At 38.9% G+C, this 11410-nt stretch overlaps 1 protein-coding gene across 1 annotated transcript in view; it reads left to right on the forward strand.

Moving 5' to 3' along the window:
- GPC6 (glypican 6) overlaps positions 1–11410 on the forward strand; it is a 1229455-nt gene that overhangs the window by 290251 nt on the left and 927794 nt on the right. The gene's annotated exons all lie outside the window — the stretch shown is intronic.

An 11410-nucleotide genomic window follows, 5' to 3' on the forward strand; every position in this document is an offset into this window, starting at 1 on the left:
TTCCACTGTATATATGTACCACAGCTTCTTTTTTTTTTTTTTTAGTTTTTTATTTTTTTAATTTTAAAATCTTTAATTCTTACATGCGTTCCCAAACATGAACCCCCCTTCCACCTCCCTCCCCATAACATCTCTGTGGGTCATCCCCATGCACCAGCCCCAAGCAGGCTGTATCCTGCGTCAGACATAGACTGGCGATTCAATTCTTACATGATAGTATACATGTTAGAATGCCATTCTCCCAAATCATCCCACCCTCTCCCTCTCTCTATCTGTCAATGGACATCTAGGTTGCTTCCTTGTCCTGGCTATCGTAAATAGTGCTGCAATGAATATTGGGGTACATGTGTCTTTTTAAATTACAGTTTTATACAGAGTGAAGTAAGTCAGAGGAAAAAACAAATATATATCAGTGCATATATATGGAATCTAGGAAATGGTATTGATAAGCCTATTTGCAGGGCACGAACAGAGATGCAGGAGTAGAAAATGAACTTGCGGACACCGTGGGGAAAGGAAATGGTGGAATGAATTGAGAAGTTGCGTTGACATATATACACTGCTGCTGCTGCTGCTGCTGCTGCTGCTGCTGCTGCTAAGTCGCTTCTCATGTCCGACTCTGTACGACCCCATAGATGGCAGCCCACCAGGCTCCGCCGTCCCTGGGATTCTCCAGGCAAGAATACTGAAATGGGTTGCCGTTTCCTTCTCCAATACATGAGAGTGAAGTTGCTCAGTCGTGTCCGACTCTTCGTGACCCCATGGACTGCAGCCTACCAGGCCTCTCCATCCATGGGATTTTCCACACTACCATGTGTAAAATAAAGAGCTAGTGGTTAGCTGCTATATAACAGAGGGAGCCCAACCTGGTGCTCTGTGATGATCTAGAGGGGTGGGATGGGAGGGTTGGCTGAGAGAGAAGCTTAAGAGGGAAGGGATATATGTATACTTATAGCTGATTTGTATTGTTGTACGGCAGACACCAACACAGCAATGTAAAGCAATTATCCTCTAATTAAAAAAGAATCAATTTGGCCTTTCATTTCTCCTTTTAATATATAGGGATATGTGCTTCAATTTCAGGAGAGTTTTTGTTCCTTTCTCTTCTGAGAGTCTATATAGTTCTTTTGGTTTAAAACCATAACTGAGCTTTAATCACAAAGTTTGAATGATAATGCTTGACTGTACTGCTCTCACCTGAACACTGGCATTTTAAAGCCTTTGGTTGAAAAGGATGATGGAATTTATCATAGCACTTCAAGTGGTGTCATTTTAAAATCTCTGTCCCCATATACAAATTTTGGAAAGAGACCTCTTGCCCTTTATTAATTGCAAAAGTGATGCCAGGGGAAAAGGACTGTCTCCTTTTTGTAGGCCTCCCATCACTCACCTGTGAAATAGTGACTGAGTGATATTTACCTATGGGCATCCATCTTAAGTGATTAGTGGGGATTAAAGTAATTATTATAAATTAATGGCTGTATGACTTCTAAAAGGTTAGATATTATGGAGTTTCATTGGCAGGAAGGCAGACACTTAAAGAAATATACACTTATAGACTGTAGCATAGATCTTCCAACATTTCTAGCCACTTTGCCTTTTTATTACTTTACTCTATATGATATGATGAGTGTTGCAATCTTGGTTTTACAGATGTCTACTAAAATTGCAGTATTTTATGGGAAAGAAAAATAATTTTTCGTACAGGCTTACATGCAGTTCAGTTCGATTAGGTTCTTAATCACTCACCTAGCCTCGGCCTCTTTTCTGAATTGTTCTGCCCTAGTTTACAGCCATTGGACAGTAATTTACTTTGAACAGTAAATCCTAATTCTCTATTAAGTTGTCATATAATTTAGTAAGAATGCTGATCTGTGGTTATCAGGGTCAAAAACAAGCACTTTGTAAACTGGTTTATTGTATATCACCACAGGATCACCAAATTCAATTGTAAAAATTACTAACTTTGCATGAGCAAAAGTGGCTGTGGGATTACAGATGCAATAAACTTGAAATTGATCATCATCTGTGGGTGAATTTGTAGGCAGCAGTTGGTTTGATTTATGCAATATGGGTTACAGAACAAGAGAGATATAAGTCAGCATCTCTGGTCAGTTGACATGTAGAAGGTCACTGGGAACTTGTGAATTACTGTTGGCCTGGATTTGGTGAGCAGTGTTGGAGCAGTATAATGCGATTTTTACCAAGCATGCCCATAGAAATGCCACTCAGGCTGTAGAATTGTAGATGTCTTTGAACATTTTAATATGAAGTTTTTTTGCAATGTCTAAGATAACATGGCAAATAAACTGTGAGTGGGCATGAAATTGATAGCATGTTTATAAATCTCTCTTAAACATCTCTGTTCTCAGTTCAGTTCAGTGGCTCAGCTGTGTTCAACTCTCTGTGACCCCATGGACTGCAGCATGCCAGGCCTCCCTGTCCATCACCAATTCGTGGAGGTTGTTAAAACTCATGTCCATCAAGTCGGTGATGCCATCCAGCCATCTCATCTTCTGTTGTCCCCTTCTCCTCCTGCCTTCAGTCTTTCCCAGCATCAGGGTCTTTTCCAGTGAGTCAGTTCTTCACATCAGGTGGCCAAAGTATTGGAGCTTGAGCTTGAGCATCAGTCATTTCAATGAGTATTCAGGATTGAGTTCATTTAGCAATTATGGTTCTCTCTTATAGATCCCAAGATAATGTATTTACAAAACACAGTAGAAAATAAGACTGTATAAATTCTTTTAGGAAGCATGGCAAAGATGTCTTATTCATCTCTCTGTATACTTCCAAGGAGGACATCTTGATACTGAAGAAGAAAACATGCATAATATCAGTTCAACCTATCTATCTAAAGAAGCATTGGCTAATTATGATTTCACAAGTATGCATTAGTAAGTGGGCTTTCTTTTTGCTTTTTTTTTTTATTGCTTCAACATAGTATTGAACTCTGACTTCCAAATTCTTGCCTACATGAACTATAAGAAATAACACTGTTAATTACAGCCCATTCTGTATATACTGTATAGAATAGTAGCACAACTTTTTTAATGGGTTTATTTTCTTTCTCTTTTTATTTTTTAAATTAAAAAAAATGTATTGGACTAGAGCTGCTTCACAAGGCTATTTTTCACTGTACAACAAAATGAATCAGCCATATGTATACATATATCCCTCATTTTTGGATTTCCTTCCCGTTTACCACAGAGCATTAGGTAGAGTTCCCTGTGCCATATATAGGTTCTCATTAGTTATTTATATTGGAAGCTTTTATAAGAAACACTTACTCTTAATTCATTTGATGAGCTCTGAAATACCCTATTTTCTTTTAAACATGAATTCTTGTGGACTTGTGCTAAATGAATTCAGGTCCTGTTTGAAAGATATGCAAGCTGAGGTGAAGTGAGAGAAACAGGTGAAACCTTTCCTTGGATGTTCCTGCTTGCTATTGAAACATGAAAGATAGGCAGGATTTCTGCTGCTTTGAGTGAGCAAAAACAGCTGTGGGATTGCAGATGCAATAAACTTGAAATTGATCATCATCTGTGGGTGAATTTGTAGGCAGCAGTTGGTTTGATTATGTAGGCAAGTTACAATGAAAGAGTTTCTGTCAGTAACGCTGTGCTTGGAGTCTGGGAGGTGAGTGAATGGTGAGAATTATGTGCTTTTTTAGATCTTATGCCTATTGGTAAGGTGGTCTTAATACATAGATGCATCTTTCCATGCTGGACTCCAAGCTTCTTAAGCACTCTCTTCTTATCCTTTGGCACTGGGCATAGTACTTAACCTGTTAATTGTTTGTTGTAAATGGTAATTGAATAAGTGAATGAATGGATGAATGACTGAAAAAAACAAAAGAGTCAAACGCACTCACCATTTATTACAGAACGCCCCATGTGCTAAAAGCTATGCTGCTGCTGCTGCTACTGCTAAGTCGTTTCAGTTGTGTCCAACTCTGTGCAGCTCCATAGACGGCAGCCCACCAGGCTCCCCCGTCCCTCCGATTCTCCAGGTGAGAATACTGGAGTGGGTTGCCATTTCCTTCTCCAACTCAGGAAAGTGAAAAGTGAAAGTGAAGTCGCTCAGTCCTGTCCGACTCCTAGAGACCCCACGGACTGCAGCCTACCAGGCTCCTCTGTCCATGGGATTTTCCAGGCAAGAGTACTGGAGTGAGTTGCCATGGCCTTCTCTGTAAAGCTATGCTAGGGCAATGAGTACCGCAAAGGTAAATAAGACAGGCTCATAATGACTGGTTTGGGATTTAACAACAGTGGGCATGAGCAGATGACTATGGGATAGTGAGCCTTAGGTTTTTATAACAGCACCATAGACGAACAGCTTCCTTCTCAACTCTGCTATTCCCTGTGTCCTGGAATAGCAGCCACTATCTGGGAATGAAAATTGCGAAATGTGGGTCAGTTACATTATCCCTGCTTGTGACTCATGGTGACTTTTCCTTTAAGCACACAGTTTAGCCAAGGTCCCCATTCCTGAAATAGCTACTCTATTTCACCCTTTCTCACCTCTTTGGGAAATTCTTTACTGTATGTTAGTAGCTAGAGATGGCTGGGGAGAATCAGTTTTCTTTTGAGGCAAATAGGTATTTGGCCGTAAGATCCCAATTGTGAGTTGTAGAAATGGCAGATTCCATTGGTCTAGGATCATTTTCATTGAATTTGAGGACCTGAGGAATTGAAGTGAAAAGTGAAACTGTTAGTCCCTTAGTCATGTCCTACTCTGCGACCCCAAGGACTATAGTCCACCAGGCTCCTCTGTCCATGGAATTTTCCAGGCAAAATTACTGGAATGGGTAGCCATTCCCATCTCCAGGGGATCTTCCCAACCCAAGGATGGACCCCAGGTCTCCTGCACTGCAGGTGAATTCTTTACTGTCTGAGCCACCAGGGAAGCTCAAGTAATTGAAAGAAGCAGTCAACAACACACGATACTTGAGCTTCATGCCATGGTGCAACCAGAAGTGGCCCATTCCAGCCAATGCGAGTGCACTTAATTTTGCAGGAATTTTGTGAACCTGTTGTTAAGTGCAGTCTTTATTTAAAAACCACATTGTATATATGATTGACTAAGTGGGAGAATTTGGGTTTTCAAACACAGCTTGGTACAAGAGCTCAAATGGCATCAGTAATCTGCTATTTTCCTCTTTTTAGAGCCTCCATATGGCTCTTGGAAATTCCAAGCTCACATGCTCCCTGTCTTAGTCAGTTTGGACTGCTATACCAAAGTACTGAGTTGCTTGGCATGTATCAATTAATTTAGTCACTTGTATAAAAAGGAGTTTTCATTTTTATTTTTAACTTTGTTTTTTGGTATTTAACTCATTTTACATAGAACTATTTCAAATGTAGGTATAAAAAATACTGAAAGCTGTGAAAAACAAAAATCACATTGTATAAATTTACAATTAAATTAATTATATTAAAAATAAGGTAATAAATTCTCAAAACTCATCCCTTTCTAATCATTTTATTAGTAGTTACATTCTTGATATCTTTGTATCTGTAAGGAAGAAGTGTTATGTGATGGTTGGAAATTCAGGGGCATCATTTTGATAACTAGAAATCAGTCATGGTGAGAGTATTTATACCATGGACATTACCAAACTGTAAATTAGGACTCCCTTTCGAAACCTAGAGTTGCTTGTTAAACAGTTATGAAAACAACACTGACCCTGTATATCTTTGATACTGGGATTGATGGGCACTGAGAAGGGATAAAAGAATAAGCAATGATTCTCAGTGTTGTGTATAACCTACATGTATATGTATTTTTGCATATACACACAGAGAGGTTTATTTTTAGGAACTGGCTCAAGAGATGTGATTGTGGGGCTGGCAGTTCTGAAATCTGTAGGGTAGTCAGGCAGACTGAAAACTCAGAGTTGATGCTTCAGTCTTAAGGCAGAATTTCTTCTTCTCAAGGAAACCTCAATTTTTGCCCATGAGGGCTTTCAATCGATTGGATGAGGCCCACCCACAGTATGGAGAGTAATCTCCTCTACTTAAAATCACACATCTTAACCACATCTACAAAATACCTTCACAGCAACACCTAGATTAATGTTTTGTTAAATTACTGGGTACCATAGCCTAGCCACATTGACACAAAACTGTAATTTTCAGTGACACTCCTAGACTAGAAGAAATACTATTTTACTTCTTGTTAAAACTCAAACAATTAAAATGCATTCATATCCTAAAGAAATGAGTAGCCATATGAAAATCCAATACATAGAAAATGTAAGAAAAAAGATAGGTGTACATCTAACTGAGAGTGGGCATAAAGGCCTGGGGAGTCCAGAACCTTGACTTGGCTTTTTGGTTATCTTGTTCTCAGACACTTACAGATTATAACTGAAGTTTTCCATACTTAGATAACTTTCCGTTTGATTTTGAAATGCAGAAATAATGAGATCAAGATTTCTTTACTGGACTTCCTTCTTAGAGAACAATCTAGAGACTAAAAAATTAACTTTTGGATGTTGATGAGATTTCATTATCAATGTGACGACTTTCTGTATTAATATTTTATATTGAGACTACAACCTGGTGAGTTTAATACACAGAGGCATAAGAAAGGAAAGGTCCCCTTGGAAGATTGCTGAGCTGATCAGACTGGCTGTGTATCTGAAGGTGCGTCTCTTGGGGTAGCATGCTCATTAATTCTCCACTGTCCATCTTTCCCCAATTCAATTTTGGTGCCCCTCCCAGTGGGGTACTGCCTTTTGATCATTTCTCACTCTAATGTTTTTCTGATTCTGTTAATACTTCAACAACAAAATACAGGGATATGATTAGAAGAGGCTCAAAAGACTCAAGACACAGCGCAATAATTCACCTCTTACCTAGATGCCAAAAACTTTCACTGTTATTAAGTACCCTTCTGCCTATGGATTTAGGATCATTAACTATGAAACTCTGATTCATCCATTAGCTTTGAGATTCCATTTTATATTTGCTTCTCATTAACTTTTTGTCAAAATGTTGTAGTAAGTTGAGTGGCTGTTTTGTGGTGTACTTTGAATCATGGAATTACCTCGTCATTCAGATTTGCTATTGTCCCTGTGAAATTTAACCACAATTTTGTTGAGCTGTTGCCTATGCAGAAGAAAACTTGCCAGCAATTCAATTATTTTCTGAAATCTTTCTATTCTTTACTTTCTTTAAATACTGGAAAAGATTATGCTATGTATTCCTGTGTGTATACACCTTTGTGTATCTTTTACAAATACTGACAATCATTTGTATTAGGACAGTGCTTTCATTAATTGTTTCAAAGTCTTACATGTATGAATTTAAAAAGATGTAGTTATTTTAAGACAAGGAGAAACTCCTTCTATTTAAATCCATCTATTCAGTTTCAGTTCAGTTGCTCAGTCATGTCTGACTCTTTGTGACCCATGGACTACAGCCCTCCAGGCTTCCCTGTCCATCACCAACTCCTGCAGCTTGCTCAAACTCACGTTCGTAGAGTCAGTGATGCTATCCAACTATCTCATCCTGTCATCCCCTTCTCCTCCTCCTTTCAATTTTCCAAGCATCAGGGTCTTTTCCAGTGAGTCAGTTCTTTGCATCTGGTGGCCAAAGGATTGGAGTTTCAGCTTCAGCATCAGTCCTTCCAATGAATATCTAGGACTGATTTCCCTTAGGATGGACTGGCTGGATCTCCTTGCAGTCCAAGGACTCAAGAGTCTTCTCCAACACTACAGTTCAGAGCATTAATTGTTTAGCACTCAGTTTTCTTTATAGTCCAACTCTCACATCCATACATGATTACTGGGAAAGCCATAGTTTTGACTAGATGGACCTTTGTTGGCAAAGTAATGTCTGTACTTTTTAATATGCCGTCTAGGTTGGTCATAGCTTTTCTTCCAAGGTGCAAGCGTCTTTTAATTACATGGCTGCAATCACCATCTGCAGTGATTTTGGAGCCCAAGAAAATAAAGTCTCTCACTGTTTCCATTGTTTCCCCACCTATTTGCCATGAAGTGATGGGATTGGATGCCATGATCTTTGTTTCTTGAATATTGAGTGTTAAGCCAGCTTTTTCACTCTCCTCTTTCACCTTCATCAAGAGGCTCTTTAGTTCCTCTTTGCTTTCTGCCATAAGGATGGTGTCATCTGCATATCTGAGGTTACTGATATTTCTCCCAGCAAGCTTGATTCCAGCTTGTGCTTTATCCAGCTTAGCATTTCACACGAAGTACTGTGCAGATAAGTAAATAAGCAGGGTGACAATATATATATATATACCCATGGACAGTATGGAACAATCAAACTATTGACAAGGTTAATAATTTTTATTATATATCGAGTCAAGGTAAGATGTGAGAAAAAGCAAAGATAGCTTTTCCTACTCCAGCTGCTACATATTCTCTGAGATCATCCTGATTCAAGCACTGCCCGCTCTCTGTCCCACAGACTCCTTACTCTTTGCTAATTTTGACCACATTTCTATTCTTTGCCCTAACTTCAGCCCCAGATCATCAGCTTTTCTGAAACAAAAAATGCAAGGGAATGATAAAGGCCAGAAACATTGGCACAAGATCCATGAAGGTGGGATCTTTACAACTTAGAGCATTATGTTTAAAATCTTATTTAAGCAATTCTTGGAACAGATTTAAACAACTCATGGATGCCACTCAAAGAATTATTTTTACAACATGCAGAGTGAAGATTTTATAACTAAGGGAACTGGTAGTCAAAGTCTTTATCAGGAAGTCAAAAACATGAAGGAGGACACAATTGTAGCTTCTTTGAGTGATAAGATCCACTGAAGTAGAACATGAATTTCTCACATCTTGTGTAAAAGTTTAAAATTTCTGATCATGGCACTGAATAACTTTGTGAAAGAAAAGCAGCCCTCAAGACATGAAAGGATCATTCATAATAACCTTTCACACTGAAAAATGTTAAAGAAGTGCTTATTTAGAGGTCTGGGGAATTTGAATTTAAAGAAATGAACTGGAACATAGATTTGAAAAATACTGCTTTTCTAAATTCTGCCGCTTCTGATTAGCTCATAGAGGAACTTTATAATACTAAAAACAGTCCAGGACTATTAACTCCAATTTAAATTTTCTTAGCTATCAGAAACTCAGCTAAAAGTTCACTTACTCTTAACTTTCCTAAACCTGTTTCCTTCGATTCTTTGCTCTAGTCAACTTACCAGGCACCAGATGAATAAAATGAATGGTTATTTGAAGTGACATATCAAATGATGAGGAGACTCTATCTGGGTAGCAGACACAGCTAATTGACTGCGGGGATTCTAATAGTTCAAGGATGAGAGAACTTTGGCATAGAACATATGCTCCGAAGAGGGCCAAGTCTAAGACAAATATCGCACTCTAATCAAATGGAATTTATAGATTCAGACGTTGAAGTGCTCTGCTTTGTGAGCTCTTGCCATCTTCTTTGTATTTTTGAGTTTTTTAAAATTTCCTACCTATTTTTTAAAAATAATCTTCAGCTTGCTTTTATTCTGTTTTCTTTTTTTAATTGGAAAATAATTGCTCTATAATGTTGCGTTGGTTTCTGCCATACAACTGTGCAAACCAGTCATAACTATATATATAGTCCCTCCCTTGTGAGCCTCCCTGCCTCCTACGTGCCTTCTAGGAAGTGTCAGGGTAGTAATTTCCCTCCACACTCCCAAGCTCTATGAAACCAAGTGTTTGGCTGTCTGTAGTCTGTGAAATGTGACTCATTCGGTGCATTGCATTTTTGTTGTTTGTTTATTTGGGATGGGCATTCTGAGGCCCCCATGTGTCACCTCCGAGGGCAATGAGTCTCCGGTCACTGACCCATAGAGGCCGGCGTCTGTGGTTAATGAGGTCCTCCTGCCTCCTGCTCTTTCCCACTGTGCCACTCACCAGGTCTATTCCTGGAGGCTTTCAGACGCTGGGCCCTCCCTGGAGGGAGCTCCATCTGGCAAGCGTCACATTTCTGCTGTCATCTCAGCATCTTGGAGTGAAAACAAACTCCTGGGCTGGCATTCATGGAAAGACTTTGTAAAGAAAGGGTGACATGTAGTTGAAAGGAGTGTGTAGAGGGAGGAACAGCCCCATCTCTTCTGTCTTGGAAAACAGATGACAATTTATGGTGTGAGTGTATGTCCCAGAGCCTTTGCTCATCCTCTGTCTTCCGGTGGAACTCCTTTCTTTCACATTTACCATTCTCCTTATTTATTTTAGTTATAATAAAATTCCAGCTTAAATTTCTTCTGTGTGTGTGTGTGTGTGTATGTGTGTGTGTGTGTGTTTGATTTTTATTGGAGTGTAGTTGATTTACAATGGTGTGTCAGTTCCAGGTGTGAAATGAGCAAAGTGAATCAGTCATACATATACATATATCTGCTCTTTTTAGATTCTCTTCCAATATAGGTCATTAATGAGTATTGAGTAGAATTCTCTGTCTTATACAGTATGGCCTTATAGTGTATATATAGCAGCCTCCACCTTCCAGTTTATCTCTACCTCACCTCTTAGCCCTTGGTAACCATTAGCCTTCTGCATCTGTAACTCTATTTCTGTTTTATAGATAAGTTCATTTGTACCTCTTTTTTTTTTAATTCCACATGTAGGCACTATCATATGATACTTGTCTTTCTCTGACTTCACTCAGTATGACAATTCTAGGTCCATCCTTTCCACTGCAGATATCATTACTTCATTCTTTTTTATGGCTGAGTAATACCAATATTTATTTTAGAGCTAATGACGGTTTCTGTAAACATTCAGGGACTTGGGAATTCACTAGCATGAACTTCAGATACCCTAAGGAAACAAGCACATGTATAAACTGATTGCCTGACCTTGCGTCTAATCTTCCTGGATGTGAACCTATCATCATGATTTGCACAGAGGAGATTTTCAATACACGTTTGATATGTCAAGGCACAGTCATCAAAGTTTCAACCTTACATTTTCTGCCATTATTTTCTCTTATCCTGACCTTCCAGAACCATCTATTTAGTATCTTTATTATTAGTGATCTTGGAGGTGCCTGGTGGTGCTCCAGTTGAGCTAAATGTTGTGTCTAGTTATGGAATAGGTAACATATAGAGAACCTAAGGGGATCTGAGAAAGGAGAGTGGGTGGGAAACTCTAAAAGAACAACAGATATTTTTCACCTTCATAAATTGCAACTTGGGAAGAAACCCATTATTAATAGAAATACTGTAAGTGTCAGGAAGTATGTAAGCTGAGAAAAGTTTCATATTCTTGCTCTTAGGAGAAATTGTGAGAGTTAATTCTTTATCCAGCCAAGTAGCTGTCATGTCTGATTTCAGAAAGTCAGTACTTTAGGTGTTACAGGCCTTATGGTCTCTTTCATAACTACTCTTCTCTTCTAACCCTACAATGCCGTAAACAAGGTATGAATGAGTGGGT

The sequence above is a fragment of the Ovis canadensis genome, chromosome 10 (genome assembly GCF_042477335.2).
Source record: "Ovis canadensis isolate MfBH-ARS-UI-01 breed Bighorn chromosome 10, ARS-UI_OviCan_v2, whole genome shotgun sequence".
Lineage (NCBI taxonomy): Eukaryota > Metazoa > Chordata > Mammalia > Artiodactyla > Bovidae > Ovis > Ovis canadensis.